We start from the raw sequence: 16,589 nt of genomic DNA, 5'->3' as shown, positions 1-16,589 counted from the left end.
CACCAGATAGTTCAAGACATATATGTTATCTACAACCCCCATCCCCTTTCTAAAGCCCGTCTGACTCGGTGGGATCATTCCCTTCTGCTCCACCTCCTCTTTTAGCCTTTCTGTTAAAATTCCTACATACACCTTATACAGTGTCGGCATCAACGTCACTCCCCTATACTCCTCTACCTTATCCCCCGTTCCCTTTTTCACCAATGGCACTATAATTCTCTCCTTCCATTGGTCCGGCCATCCTTCTCCCCTCCATATCCTATTGCAGAGTCTCCCCATCCATTCCTCCATCCTTTCTCCACCAAACCTCCATACCTCATTCGGCACTCCATCTGCCCTTGCCGCTTTTCCCTTCTTAAGCTTCTCCACCGCCTTCTTTATCTCACTCCTCCCTATTTCCTCCTCTTCGTCCTCCTTTCTCCCTCCCTTCCCCCCCTTTAATACCCTATCTTCCACACCTCCCAACAATCTCATAAAATATTCCCTTCATTCCTTCTCCTCTATCTCCTCATTTATTCCCTTCCACCTTTTCCTTTCCCTGTTCACTATTCTCCACACCTCCCCTTCTGTCTTTGCTTCTTTCGCTTTCATTATCCATTCTTCATTTTCCTCTTCCTTTTTCCTTCTATATATCAGTTTATATTCCGCTCTTTCTTTCCTATACCTCTCCCCCCCTCCTATCCTTCTCCAATCCCTTAGAACTTTCCTCACTTCCTTCCTTTTCCCCTCACACTCTTCATCCCACCAGCCTCTCCTTTTCCTCCCTCCACTTTCCTTTACCCCTTCCTTTAGCTCTTCGTCAATTCTCTCCACCTTAATCTTTATCTCCTCATTTATCTCTTTATCCTCCCTATCATCCCATTCTATCATGTCCCTAATCCTCTCTCCTCCCCTTCTTGTTCATCTTCCCCCTCTCTCTTCCTCCCTTCTCCGCTTTCCCCTCACTGTCCTTTCCCCTTTCCTCTCTATCTTCACTATTAGCGGATGGTGGTCTGACTCCACGCTATCTCCTACTTCCATCCTTACCACTCTATCTCTCATTTTCTCTTCCCCTATCACATAATCGATCACCGATTCTCCTCTCCCCCCCGTATAAATAAACTCTCCTTCCTCATCCCCCTTTGTGTTTCCATTTAGTATCCCCCAACTTACTTTCTCTAACTCTTCTATTAATTTCCTTCCCTCCGCGTTCCTCTTTTTATCCTTCGACTTTCTTTCATCCTCCTCCCCTTCTCCGCCCTCTTTTCTTCCCCCTAAGCTACCTGTCCTCGCGTTGAAATCCCCCCTATCATTGTCCATCTGTCTCCTCTCTGCTCTTCAAACCATTCCCTTATTGTTTCCAACTTTTTCTCCATGTCTCCGTTCACATATACTCCAATTATCCTCCATCTTTCCTCCCCCATCTCTACTTCTACTGCCATCACCCCTTCTTCCTTCTCCTCTACCCCAATTATCTTTGTTACCCCCTTCTCCTTCCTTATCCCAATAATTATTCCTCCCATCGGTCTCCCTTCCCTATTCCTTCTTTTCGCCCACTGCTTCTCCCATCTATATCCTCTCGGCATCCTATTTTTTACCCCTTCCCAACTCTTCCTGTCTACCCATGTTTCAATCATCACCACCACTTCCCATTTTTCCACTTCTCTCCAAAATTGCTTCCCCTTATTCTTTATCCCTGCCACATTCCAAAATCCTTCCATCCACCTCCCTCTCCTTTATCCTTCCGCTTTCCTTTCCCTCCACCTCCTTCTCCAATCTCCTTCTCTTCTCTCCTTTGCTCCTTCCTCCCCTCTTATTCCTTTCCTCTCCTCTCTACATTTCCTTATTCCTTTTCTCTCTTCCGGTCCCCTTCTTCCCCCTTCTCTTCACTTCCCTCTCTCATCTCTCCCTTCCAGTTCCTAAGCCTACCTTCCCCTTCCTCCCATCTCCACCAACATTCATTTATTCTAATTTTCCCATATCCTGTCCACACTCTATTCCCCTTCTTCCTTTCCTCGTCTGCAATCTCCCCCAGCTTCCATTTTATTTTCCTCTCCTCCCACATTAAATCGTCCTCAATCCTTACCGCCTTCCCTCTTAATCCTTTCTTCCTCTCCATTACCTGTCTCTTTTGCTCTCTACTTCCTAACCTTATCACCACCGTTTCCGTTTCCCCCCTTTCCTTTCCTCCCACCTTTCTAGTCCACTCTATCTCAGCTTTCACTCCAATCTCCTCTAACACTTTTTTCACCTTTTCCCTCGTCTCCCCCGTTCCCCCTTCTAATCTACGAATAACAATATTATTCCTCCTTTCCTCCCTCTCCTTCATTTCCATCTTCCTATCCCATCCTATCATCTTAGCTACCATTGTCTCCTCCAATCCCCTATCCCTCTCCATCCCCCTTTCTCTCATTACTCCTCCTCCCCCGTCCACCCCCTTTCCTTTTTCATTTTCCATCTCCGTTACCCTCTTTTCTAAATTTTGAATCCTTTTTCCCATTTCCTCTTTTTCCTTTTTCCATTCTTTTTCCCTTTGTCATATTTCCAGTCTCAACTTCCCTATCTCCTCACTGATCTTCTCACTAATCTTATTCGTTATTCTTTCTTCCATTCCTCTAATTAAGTAGCCTAAATCTTCTTTCCCCTCTTCCTGTAATTTCTCCGTTTTTTTGTATCTCAATTCCCCCTCTTCTCTATCCTTTCTTTCCTCTCCTAACACATCCCTTTTCCTTTTGAAAAAATCCTCCATGCACCCCGTGCTCCCCGTACTCCCTCTCCTTTCCTTCCCTAACTCCTCTATCCTCCTTGGCCTCCCCACCTTTTTCTTTCCTGCCTCCACCGCCTCACCCCCGTCTCCTACCGTCACCAACTCCTCTACTTCCATTGCCGCCTTTACTTTCTTCTCGTCACCCTTCTTTTCTCCGCGTCCTACTCTCTCTTGCCCTGGGCTATCTTCTCTACTCTTTGTCCGTATTCTACCGTTCCGTCCCACCCACTCGACTCTTCCTTCTCCACTGCCTATACTCTATGCCTTCGCACCTTCCGTACCACCCGTCTACACTCTCTACTCTCTCTGCACCTTCCACGCCTCGTGCCTTTCTCTCACCTAACCTCCTTTACTTTCTTCCTCCTATCCTGTCCCAACTATCACTACTCACCGCCCTCCCTTTCTCTCTTTCACTCCACTTCTGCTCTCTTATCACCCATACACACCTCTCTTCACTCCTCTCCTTCTAACCACCTTTTTTCCGTAAAACTCTGACCACAGACTCTCACACCTGTCACACACTCTCACTCCGGAACCGGAATAATAAATAAATAATAAATAATAAATTATTTATGAGTCAAAATTATAATCTTTCTGTTTTTGTCTTTAGTTTTAAAACGTCTATTAGTGAATTTTAATATAAAGTAAAGACGAACTCTAGCATACAATTTAATAAAATATTTTTTTGGAAAATTTGCACATGGGTGAGGACAAGAAATTTTCTCTAAGAAAATAATAATTGTATTAAGAACAGATTCATTTAAAATAAGAGTACGTAAATGGTTAAAAAATATGTTATCTAACTTTTCTATATAGGTCACAAATATTTGGTTTGGAGCACATAATCCGCCATACAGATTTTCTTCAGGTTTTAATGCTTTAAATAATGTGTAATATGTATTATTATTAAAATTGTCAATGTCTTTGGCAAATGTTTCGCATGTATCACAGGAATGTTTCTTTAAACTTTTTGACATAAGATAACCGCAAATATAATAAAATGAATTATCTTCAACAATGTGTAACGGTCGCTTTTCGCGAGCTCGGAATAACTCGGTCGGGATCAGGGCTCGTAAAAAGGGTGAGACAACGAACGTAGCATTTAGTGATAACATATGCAGTTTATAAATTTAGGTGTCTGTATGTACAAGTGTTCGTGTGTGTGTGGGTGTGTGGGTGTGTGTGTGTGTGTAACGCCTGTCGTTAAAGCCCGTGTATTATGCGGGTCTTTAAATCGCTTCGGAGTGTTTACGTCGCCCGCTAGACGCGGGGTCGGGGCGGCGCGCGGGGCGCTCAGTGTTGTCGCGACGCGAGTCGGCGCGGGTAGAAAAACGCGTCAGCTGAGAGCGGCCGCTCTCTTCGATATATCGAAGAGAGCGCAATCGAACGGCGCGCGTATTAGTCGGCCGCTTTGGCGGCAGGATTTCTCGGACCGTAATTTCTGAATTCGCGACGACTCGGCGTGTCACGGCCGGCCGTATGGGTTGCGGGGGAGGAACGCACTGATGGTCGAGAACCCTCGACGGAGGCGGCGGAGCTCCACCCGCTGACGTCAGCGCGCTTTTTGCGGGGCGCGTTCGGAACCCCGGACTCCCGAGACTATCTCGGGGGAGACAGAGGACACTCTACCTCAAAGTCGAGGGAACGGTGGAAGCGGAAGCCGGAAGTTTGGAGTACGGAGAATAGCTCCGCAGAGGCAGCGTACTCGTCTATCTCGGTCTCTTATTCCGGGCGGAAGGATTCTCCGGTACGGCGGAGTCGGAACGGTATCTGAGAGAGCTCTTATCGCGAGCTCTCTTTTTATATGGGTCGAGTAACGAGATCGGCGGCTGGATCGAAGGAGAGGGAGTGGGGGTGATAATCCTCGTCTTATTTCGGCGCGCGTCGGGCGTTTTCGGTGAACCGTGTTTAACGGTTTGAGTAATTAAATGTGGCGCTCGGCGCCTGCTGCCCTGCCCGGCCGGTGTTCGCCGGGCGCAGCCTTCCGACGGGTGGACGGTCGGGAACGATGCGGGGGCGTCGTTACAAATGTCTTTTTGTCGATAATCATGGTCATCAATTTGAACAGGTATATTGTTTTGCAGTGATGTATTTTGTACAAATTTAGGTAATTATTCAGTTTAGCGGCCTCACCTCAGATATCAATAAATTTGCACTCATTCGACGCGTTTTTGCTTAAAATGGAAGAATCTGGCAGAAAAAAGCGTCGCTCTGCCCCTCAAAGCGAAATATTTACAGTTAAAGTTGACTACTTTTGGGTTAGGAAATCTGTCATACCGATGATACAAGTACTCTCTGCGGTCACATGCGCATGCTCTGTGGTCATAGTAGAACAGTCTACACACACACACACACGAGGGGGGGTGCAAGGGGTGCCTTCGGCCCCCCTCCCGCACCCTCCCCGCCGGTAGGCAGGGTGGACCTCGCTTTACAACTTCAATGCGTCCCCTACCGGCGGGGAGGGTGCGGGAGGGGGGCCGAAGGACCCCCTTGCACCCCCCCGTGTGTGTGTGTGTGTGTATGTGTGTGTGTGTATGTGTGTGTTGTGTGTAAGACTGTTCTACTATGCAAACCTATTTGAAATTCTGTAAATATAGATCTCGTTTCGCACTCTAATAAAAAGTAAGGAAAACGCATGCATATGTAGTCACAAACAAAATAACTCATTAATAATAAAATAATAATATAATATAAAAATATAAAAATATATATAGCATTGCACGTACAAAAAATTAGTAGATTTTTAAATCCAGCACGGTGTTTTAGCATCAACAATTAAGTGTAACAATAAATGTGGTAATGAGTTATATATTAAAGAATATTGTATCGATATGAAATATGTCCTCATGCAGTACTTGTACTTGGTTCGTCGGACGTTCCTGACTGGTCATTGGACATAGGAGGATATATTTCCGCGATGATACGAAAGAAGGTTTCTATTCGTTCCAGTCGGTTATAGGCGCGTTTGAAGAGATATTCGGACAAATATCCAAGGATGTGTTCCTCTCTGGTTCCGTACCTTGGAATATTTCCACGAACCTCTCTCCAAACACGCTCTATATGTTGCGTGTGTGCACCTGTAAATTTAAAAAATATATTAACATAACGGAACATTAAAAATATAATAATAATATGTGTGGATTCAAACTTGTAACTATTATATTAATATACATATATTAAATTTTAAACATTTCTTACCAGTTTCAGGATTGACAAAATTAAAGGAATGGTTTACTGTCAGATGTTGGAAGCCTTCATTGTCTAAACAATTATATGACTTCCAACAATCTGACACGATGGTCGTTCCTGGCAATATCCATTCCTTTATACAGGTCAGGAGTGTTTTCTCTGTTCGATCCTCGACTGGACAAATAAAAACCTTCTTCGTGTCTCGCTCGTATCCTCCAAAAATCCAATGACCTTTAACAAGTCGGCCACGATTGTATTTCCGTTTTCCAATTTTTGCCTCGTCGATTTCGACTATGCATCCTGGGCCTCCAAGCTTCTCACTATGTTTCTCAGCCCAGAACACAGAGACCTGTAATTAGAAATATTTTGATTTTTATATATATTACTATAATATATTTCTTAAGTATACACACAGATGTGTTAGAATATAATAAAATATAATTACCTCTCGGCAAAAATTGAACCAATCTACAATAGTGGCCGACGCAACGCCAGTCTCGTCCTGCGTGTCATCTTGACGGGGGTGTCGCAACATCAAAAAACAAGCAACAATTTTGCACACCGTTGCGACGTCAAGATGATTTCGCTCGAACCAAGTATCAATTTTAGCACTTTTCTTAAAATCACACTGCATGGAGACATATTTCTTGTGCACATTTTTTAAGTAGTGCCGTTTTCTACATCGATACAATAATGTTTCTTTATCAATATATAACTCATTACCACATTTATCACACTTAATTGTTGGTGCTAAAACATCGTGCTGAATTAAAAAATCTACTAATTTTTCATTATCGTATGTCAGATGACCAAATTCTATTAAGCCTATCATTTTTAACAAGCATGCACGTGCATACGCGTTTAGAACAATAACTATTATTATTACAAATATATAATCATGCATTGTTGCGTTTAAATTTCGTGCACTGTAGCCAAAAGTAACCAAAACGCATGTGCATGTGACCGCAGAGAGTACTTGTATCATCGGTATGACAGATTTCCTAACCCAAAAGTAGTCAACTTTAACTGTAAATATTTCGCTTTGAGGGGCAGAGCGACGTTTTTTTCTGCCAGATTCTTTCATTTTAAGCAAAAACGCGTCGAATGAGTGCAAATTTATTGATATCTGAAGTGAGGCCGCTAAACTGAATAATTACCCAAATTTATTTTCAAATTGTGCTATTGCAGTCACCATGTTTGTTTCTGATTCCTCAACATCTAATGTGCAATTTCCTGTCTGAATTGAACAATGGTTAGTAGCAAATGATTTTCTAAAAGAGTAATAAAATTGTACTGGAGTTGGATTGAATGCATTGCCCGATAAATTTCTAATCTCACCGAATGTATATTCGATTATATCTTGATTGATACGTCTCATTAATAAAAATTTAAATTCTGAATTAATTTCCTTTAAGTATTCCCACATTTGATTTAAACTATTTATGTTTTGATTCCAATATCTAAATACATTAACTTTGTTTGTAATATCTTTACCATCTTTTGTAAATACTTTAAGACTACAGAAGTATGCTTTTAATGTTTTTAATAATTCCACTTGTTTTTCTGAAGCTACAAACGCGTTTCTGTTTGGTTTCTTTCCTTTAATAGATGATGAGTTAAAAATATCAAACGCAACATCTAATTTTTCAACGTATTCGGATGTATCTTTAGCAGATGCCGACAAATGTCCAAGTGAAATGATTGTATTAATAGCAGAAGCAACCGAAAAACTTAAAACTTGAGTAGCATATTTTACTTTCATCCGTTGAAAATTATTAGGATAAATGTGTGTGTCCTGAGCCAGTTTAGGTACTAATCTATTTATATTTTCTTTATCTATTTGATATAATTTTTCTATGTACTGCCATGATATAATTGTATCTCCTGATTTTATAATATTGGTTAATAAATTATTTCTAGCTGCTTTAATAAGATGAGGTGGGTTAAAAAAGTAAAATATTTTTTGATTATGTACAATATAATAAGGAGTTTTAGCAGTCACGCCCAATTTTTTAGCTGCCTTTTGATAATCTGTTCCCATATCTGTGATTTCCGCGATAACTCTTAAATTTATGTTCTGAAGCTTTGTTACACATTTAATAGTAATAATACGTAATTCATCAGCATCCATAGATGAATGAAGAAAAAAATAATCAAGTGGTTGTTTAAATTTATTTGTCAAACCCCTGACCATGATTATCGCTGCACTACATGCAGATAAAAAACTTTTAGTATAACCTGTATCATGAAATCCAATTACCATATCTCTATTAATCATATAAAATAAACTTGCTTTTAGTGACATTGTATCAATACTAATGCAACAATACTTATCTAGCACATGTAAATTCTCAGTTTTAATTCTAAGTCTTTCAAATATAATATCATGTAAACCTGGAGAAATTATAAGTCCCTGTATTGTGCGTTTAAGTGTTCTTTTTGACGGTAAAATAAAAGTATTTCTTAATAATCTGTACGCTTTAGGCCCTTTAAAATATAAATTTAAAACAAACATTTTAAATTCTTTTGTATATCTATTACCATTTTTTTTCTTATTTAGATTATTTGCTTGAGCTTTCATAAAATCAGCTATCGGTTTTGGATAAAATTTGTAAAGAAGTTGTTGGAAATCGGTGAAAATGATATCTTCTAAATTTTTTTCTTCTTTATTATATTTCAATTTTGCGCGTTTTGCTCTTTTTTCTGTAGCATCTAATTTTCTTCTAAGAGCTACTTTTCTTGGGGTAGAGTTCGATAATTTTAATTCCGTCTGAGTAGCTTTATCATTTTTAAATGTTTGATCTTTATTATTTAATATATTAATAATTTCACGTGAATTTGTGCTTTCAGCCACATCTAAAATTACATACAAGTAAAAATGAAAAATCTTTGAAATAAATATAACAAAATGCAGATTACTTAATTTTTTTCTAATTGAAAATATACATATATATTCTACCTGTAAAATTGCTTGTCGATTTCATGGCCTCACTGAACTTTTTTGCTTCTATATCTATCATAGAATTTCCTGTTTCTACTAAAGTTGAAGTTTCTACTAAAATATTTGTTTTAAATTTAATATGTAATAAAAATAATACATTAAATAATCAACAAACAAATGTAAATATAAAGTTTGTTATTTATATTAGAATAAAAATTTTTACCATTGCTTTCAGTCTGCGTAGTAGCACCTTCATTAGTAGAATTAGTAATATTAGAAACTGCACTTGGAATTGCATGTGGCTGAAGTCGATTTCGTAAATCATTTAAAAACATATGAGGAGCAAAATGTTTTGAGCAAACTCTATAATTATTGTATAACTTTTTTGATAAAATATCCTTCTTTATGCCACACGCTTATAGCCACAATTTTGCTCTAAAATATATTTGTAATTTTAGAAATAATTAAATATTTATACGTACGTATAGGAAATTGTTAAATAATTGATACCTTTCAGGATTAGATGGAAAACGAAAAAAGCTTAAATCACGATTTGCTCCTGAATTTTTATTACAGTCATTCATTGCACACATAAAACCACCAACAATTACACGTTCCATATTATATACCTATATATATATATATATATACTTTAACAATAACAAAAATTAAAAATTTTGTCTTATAAAATGTTAAAATATATTAAATATGAAATCACAAGATATTAATTATAACGACGGATGAACGAGAACTCTCAGTGTCGCGAGCGGTTTGCCGAATTTATTTACTTTTTTCTGTTCAAGCTCATTTCGAATTTTCTATTATTATATCTATTATTATTTGTTTGTCTGTCCTGACATGTCAAGTAATAAATCACTGTCATAAATCTTCGCTCGACCTAACAGCCTTGTTTTAATAATAATCGTTTGATTTTTTTTTTTATACATATAACAGCTTACTTAAAACAATAAAAACAAATAACCATACGTTACCACATAACCATAAATTACCAATACGTTTGTTTGAAATAAATCGATCTCTACATATAATATTTTAAAATCTTTTCAAAAGTAAAAATATTATCGGTCTTTTTTATTAATAAGTTTTTTAATATAATTATTTCATAAATATAATCACATTAGACCCTGCACAATAGAGAAAATATTAAAAATAAATATTAAATATTAGAATTCGCAAAATTAGAATAGAAACATTTGTAATTATATAACGAAATCTGAATGAAATTTGAAATGCTGCAATTATGTATCTATATATTTAAAACAATGTAGAAATTTAAATCTTTGATCAAATATATATAAATATTAGCACAATTTATTTTTAAATAATATTTCAGCAAAACAGTAGCGTTATGGCAAATCATTTTAATGAAATATTTGCAAAATTAAATTTGGAAAGAAATTAACTAATAATTGAAAAATGTATTTGAATTTCATTATTTTAGAATATTCTATAAATAAAATTAATAATATGTGTTTAAAAAAATGTACAATTATTCTAAAATTATAATTTAGAAATTTATAACATAAAATATTACAAAAAATCATTATCAATAAAATAAACATATTTATCATAATAATTATATCATAATAAATATATTATCATAATAAATATAACACAATAATTATTGTGTGCATAATTTATATTCTAAATTGAATATATTCTAAATTGAATATATCAATTTTTAGGCAAATATTAGTATAATAATTAATTAATATAATATTAATATATATAATAATTAATATAAATTTAAAAATTTTATCCTGACAAAACCGCTGCGTTATAGCGAAGCAGATTAATGCAATCATTGTGAAATTGCTTCTTTTTCGCGATGCAAATATTGTACGATATTTAAGCTATTTTTCTATCGCGGATACAAATACAAATTCGGGTATAAATTAGTACTGTTATTTTTTCGAAGGATCGAAGCTTCGAAGCTTCGAAAGACTTCGAAGGAACGAAGGAATCTTCGAAGGTACGAATTTTCGAAAGATCGAAGCTTCGAAACTTCGAAGGAACGAAGGAATCTTTGAAGGTTCGAAAGTTCGAAATTTCCAAAAATGTGTTAAATTGTAAACTATCACATTTATGCCCTATTTTTTTTTTGTTATAGCCATGTACACTTTGGTTTTCTCAAATTTTCGTTAAACAATGGCTAAAATAGTTGAAAATTTTTATTTTAAATAAATGGTGTCCCTTCCCGCAAATTAAAAATCAATTAAAAATTATTTATTTTTATTTACTATGTAGGTTTAGAGAATAATACAAAACTTTTCGAGCCAAAACAATTATCATTTATTAAAAAAATCGAAGACAAAATTAATAATGTATATTATAACGTAATATCAATATGGTATGATTGGCTATGAGAGTAATAGCGCGGTGTGTTAGGCGCGGTATATGTTTAAAAAAATTTTTTTTTTAAATTTTTATTTAGATGTTTCGATACATATGAGACGTACGTTTCGGCTCTTTTTTTGAGCCTTCTTCAGCGCAATACAAAATTAACAGCGCATGAAATATCATTAAACAGTAATATATGGATTAAATTCGGTAAATTTAAGAGACCGCATGTTGGGGTGCAGTGAATGTCAAAGTGGTGTTCCGTTTCTTGACAAATAACCATAAATTATATTCTATGTGGCTGCATCTGAGGTTAAGGAATATTATTACCAATGGGTAATTTACAATAATTGGTGTACAATGTGCAAGTACTAAAGATAACTTACAAAATAAAAACTTGGTAGCCATATCAGCGAAGCACCATCAATATTCGAATTAGACATCGATTCGACCGCAACGCAAGGTGGTAATGTACTAATCTATTATCTCGGCCATACAGAGTTAACCCAAACGGTATCAAATAGTATACTAAACATAATAAATATCTAAAAAGGTCGACAAAGACTTTAAAAGTGTAATAAAAATAATATGAAAAAGCGTGTGTTGACATAAAATGGCAAGCCACATAATCCTACTGTAAAATTAACAAGTAAATTGAAATAAAATTTCTTCTGAAGTAAGATTTAACACTGAGAATAACTTCAAAATGAACACAATTATCGCATTATAGTTACTTATAATTATGCAACTATGTCGACACTGTGTATTGTTTTTATTATATTTTAGGAAGTTTATTAATTAAAGTTAAATAAATATCTGGCAAAAGTTCTGTATCCGTTTGTAAATTTATGCTATTTTCTTGTCTCTTGATGGACAACATTTCAGAAGTTAATCGCTTTGCTAATATGGGTTCCTTGTCTAATAATTGCACATCATCCCATTTAAAATCGTGGTCAAATTCTAGTCTGTGTTCGGTAATGACAGAGCGATTTCCAGAGTTCCACCTTATATGATTGTGATGTTCTTTAATTCTCGTCTGTAATTGTCTACTCGTTTGGCCCACATAAGACGCCTCACAATTTTTACAGTCTATTTTATAAATAACGTTACATTTGTTATTATTTTTGAGAGAGTCTTTGTGGACCTTAATGATGTTATTCATTTTATTAAGGCCAGTGTATGCAATTCTATGATTTATTTTTTCAGCGATATTTTTGAATTTTTCCGAAATAGAGTGGACATACGGTATGACGAAAAATAACTCTTGTTCCTCGCTCTGCTTACAAATGATGTTATCTTTATTATCGTATTTTTTCTTAAATATAGTATGTAGCCGATTATCTATCGTTTCAAAAACAAAGTTAAGAGGATAGCCATTCATTAATAAAACTTTGATGCATAATTCCAAGTTTTTCTGATGATAACGTGGATGAGACAAGGAGATTGCTCTATCCACTAAACCTATTATAGTTCCCCGTTTTTGGCACGTCGGGTGTTGTGAATTAAAATTTAAATATCTCCCTGAGAACGTACTTTTGTGGAACCAGTCAAAATTAATATAGTTATTATTTAAAATGAGCGTCAAATCCAAAAAGTTCAGAATGCCTTTCACTTCTATTTCCATCGTAAATTGGAGGCGCGGATGAAAGGAGTTGAATGTATTTAGAGTGTGATTATATTCAGAGGAGGGTAAAGTAAGTACGATGTCATCAACATATCTAAGGAAGAAACCCGGTGTGAATTTAAGTGTTTCCAAGGCCTTATTTTCCAGATCTTGCAGAACAATATCCGCAATGATCGGAGAAAGTGGAGAGCCCATCGGTGTTCCGAACGTTTGCTTATAAATCACTTCGTCAAATATAAAAAAGGTTGAGTCCAATATAAATCTAACTGCTAATAAAAATTCATTTTGTGGGATAGAACATTTATGCTCAATAAAAGGCCATCTATTTGAAATGCTGTCCATTGCCAAATCTATGGGGATACATATTTATGAAAAGAGATATAACGTCTAGAGATACTAACTTCATGTTGTCGTTGATAAATGTATTGGATAATTTATTCACTGCTTCCAAGCTGTTAGAAATATGGCTACTAGATTTGGGGAAATTAGTGTACATGATTTTTTGAATGAACGAAGCTAAATTATATAACGGACTGTCTAAAGATGATACTATTATCCGAAAAGGGCAGTTTTGTTTGTGTACTTTCGGGAGCCCATAAGCCCTCGGTAAAATCCCATCACTACAATATAGATACGCATATGTAGCCCTGGTAATGTATATTATATTTCGTACGTATGCAAACATAAATAATAAAAATATTTATTCTGAAAAATGTAAATATATTATTGTAAATATTTTCTATTCTGAAAAACAAATACATTTGTTGCAACATTTTCAGTGGCCAAGCAACTTCTTTTTGGTGTGACAATGCTTCCTGCCGTTGAAAAAGTTCTTTCGGAAGCTACGGAAGTGGCAGGAATGCACAGATATTTTTTAGCCAACTGTGCTACAAGCGGAAATCTATTTTCGTGGGATTTCCACCATTCAAGTGGGTCCAAATTCATGTCAATTTCTGGTTGAGCTAGATATGTTTTATATTGTTGAGCTGCTGATAAAAGCTGACTCTCGTCAGTACGTTTAAAAAGAAAATCCAAAGCACTCGCACTTTTTTGCACAATTTCATCTGTTTCTGCGGTATTTCATCTGTTTCTGCGGTATTTACAGTTTTTGACTCTTTCTCAATTTCAGTTCTAATTTTAATTTTTGCTACAGACGTCTCAAATTGCAACATTTTAAATCGTGGGTCGAGGAAAGAAGCTTTTCCAGCTAAATGTATTAAGTCTGAATATTTTTCCGAAAAAAAGCGATCCGATAGCTGCATCGATAAATTTTCAATCACAGAAGAAATATTCTCGTCTTTTTCATATTTATTCAAAGCATTGCTGAGGTGATTATCAATTAAAGTGCGGATAACTGGATTCACCATAGAAAGTGTTCCCTCTGATAGAATTGCGGTCGCGACTTTAAAGGTTTCAAAACCTCCACCAGAGCCTCTAATACATTCCAGTCTCTTTCAAAAATTTCCAGAGTTTGTGCCTGTTTTTGACTTGTGACGGATCTATCTGCAAGAACATTCATTATAACATTGCGATTTCCAATGAGCCTTTCAGCCATCTGTAGATCTGTATTCCAACGAGTACATACGCTTTGTATTAGTTTTAATTTTGGCAAGCCAAGTTGTTCTTGTTTTTGCTCAAGACTTTTGGAAGCTACTGTAGAATGCCGGAAATGAGAAACAATTTTAGTTGCCTTATTTAATGTATCAGATACGTTTCCTTCTTGAAGTGCATGTTGCACTGCTAAATGAATTTTGTGAGCAGCACAAGTTACGTCGTTCGGGATATTATGCATCATCTGCACAGCTTTCACGATATTACTTGCGTTATTGTTTGTGATGGCAACTATTTTCTCGTCGATTCCAAACTGGACCATCACATTGTATAATCTGTCGGCCAGATTTTCAGCATTGTGGCGTTCTTCAAGTTCTTCTGTACAAAGAGTAAAAATATACGGTATCCAATTATCATCAATTATATGAGCGTTAACGCTTATATATCCATCTTGTGATCTTGAGGTCCAGCAATCCGTGTCTATAGAAATATACTGCACTCCGACGAACATTCGTTGCATTTTTATTTTTATTTCGTCTTCCAAAACGCGTAGTCGACGAATTATTGTTTGGCTGCATGGACAGATATAGTTTGGTTCTATTTCCTTCATAAAATCTTTGAAGGAAGAACTAGAAACAAAACTATACGGTAATCGACTGCATGCAATCAATTTCGTCACAGCTTGTGTTATCCTCTCACTACGTTCTTTGCTAATTGATCCTAATTTTTTTGAGCGAGCTGACGCTATACGAGTTCGTTTTATTGGTATTGTTAATATATTGTTGTTTTCTTCAGAATCCTTCTAGCTGCGAATCTTTTGTACTATCCGTTGTTTGAGAGATATCTGATTCCTGATGTACTAATCTAGAAACCATAGAAGAATTTGCTGAATATTACGTTGCTCTTAAAAAAGTAAAATTAAAAATATTTCGATTTAAAAAATTTGTGAAAAATTGGAAATTAACAATTTCACATAGACAACAATTTCACAGAAAAACAATAAGAAAACAAAAAATAAAAATAAATAAATAAGTTAACAATTTCAAACAAATTGTGTAGCGACTCAACTGACAAAACGCTTGATTATAATAAATATTTCTACGTTTCTATTTCTATACGACTTTGTACTTTGTACTTGAAAAGGACTACAATCCATATGATCAACACGTAGTAATATTTATTATAATAAAATGTTTTGCCAGTTGAGTTGCCACACAATTTGTTTCTAATTAATTATTGACGAAAAATCAAAAATATTTTTTATTTACTTTATACTGTAATCGTGCGGACGTTTTGTCGCTTCGGTTGATGGACGTCTAATTAAATGAACATTCTTTAAATGTTCGATCAATGTTGGGGTAGATCCGTGAGTTTGCAGCACCGAATCGCAAATTAGGCACGTCGCCGATTTTGCATCTGCAGCTTTATCACAATGTGCCCTGTGACGACTTTTCCTTCGCGCGCGGCAAACCGGAAGAATGGAGCCGAGTCGTCTGCCAAAAACGAGACAGATATGTTGATTAATTAATTCGCGCGTGTGAGCTAAGGTGTCGGTCGCTCTGCGCGTACCGCAGCGGAGACAAAGGCCGTAATTACTACTAAACGATGCTTAGGGCGCCAGACACGATCTTTCACGTGTCAATCCGCGAAATAATCCGACGCGAAATCTTGGCCGAAAATCCGCTACGAGCCGGTCAGCTATCCTAACGGTAGAGGGGCAGGGTAGTGTTGCCGCGAAACCAATAGATTCGAGAATATTAAAATCGCGAATGTTAAACGCAGGAGTTACAATTTACGGGACGAGACGAGACACGAAATAAATGACTGGAGATGATTAATACGATTAATAATAGGACTTTATTGTAAAAAGAAAATAACATAAATTTGTTAAAGAAAAATTGATGAAACAGAAATATAAAAACAATAAAAGAAATCAACAAGTAATAGGCCGAATGCGACGGAAACATCAATCCGTTCAACAGTAATGATAATTTTGCGGTACGAGAATGTAATAAAGAAAATACGACGCTAGGGCTTCAAATAATATTAACGGTAATGTTAACTTACAAAAAATAATAAGAAAATAATAACCTAATGGACTAACAATAGTGACGCGTAATAAAAATAATAATAATTAGGCGAAATTCGTTAGCACGACCTACGACTTTAACAATAAG

The 16,589-nt window shown here is 36.1% G+C and overlaps 1 pseudogene; it reads right to left on the bottom strand.

The window, feature by feature from the left end:
• Positions 1-5,590: 5,590 nt before the first annotated feature.
• On the bottom strand, positions 5,591-9,496 carry LOC145943009 (uncharacterized; annotated as a pseudogene).
• Positions 9,497-16,589: the final 7,093 nt, after the last annotated feature.

The sequence above is a fragment of the Prenolepis imparis genome, unplaced genomic scaffold, assembly GCF_030444845.1.
Source record: "Prenolepis imparis isolate NDT839.2.m4 unplaced genomic scaffold, iyPreImpa1.0 SCAF_11, whole genome shotgun sequence".
NCBI lineage: Eukaryota > Metazoa > Arthropoda > Insecta > Hymenoptera > Formicidae > Prenolepis > Prenolepis imparis.
This window is presented reverse-complemented; position numbering and strand designations above follow the sequence as displayed.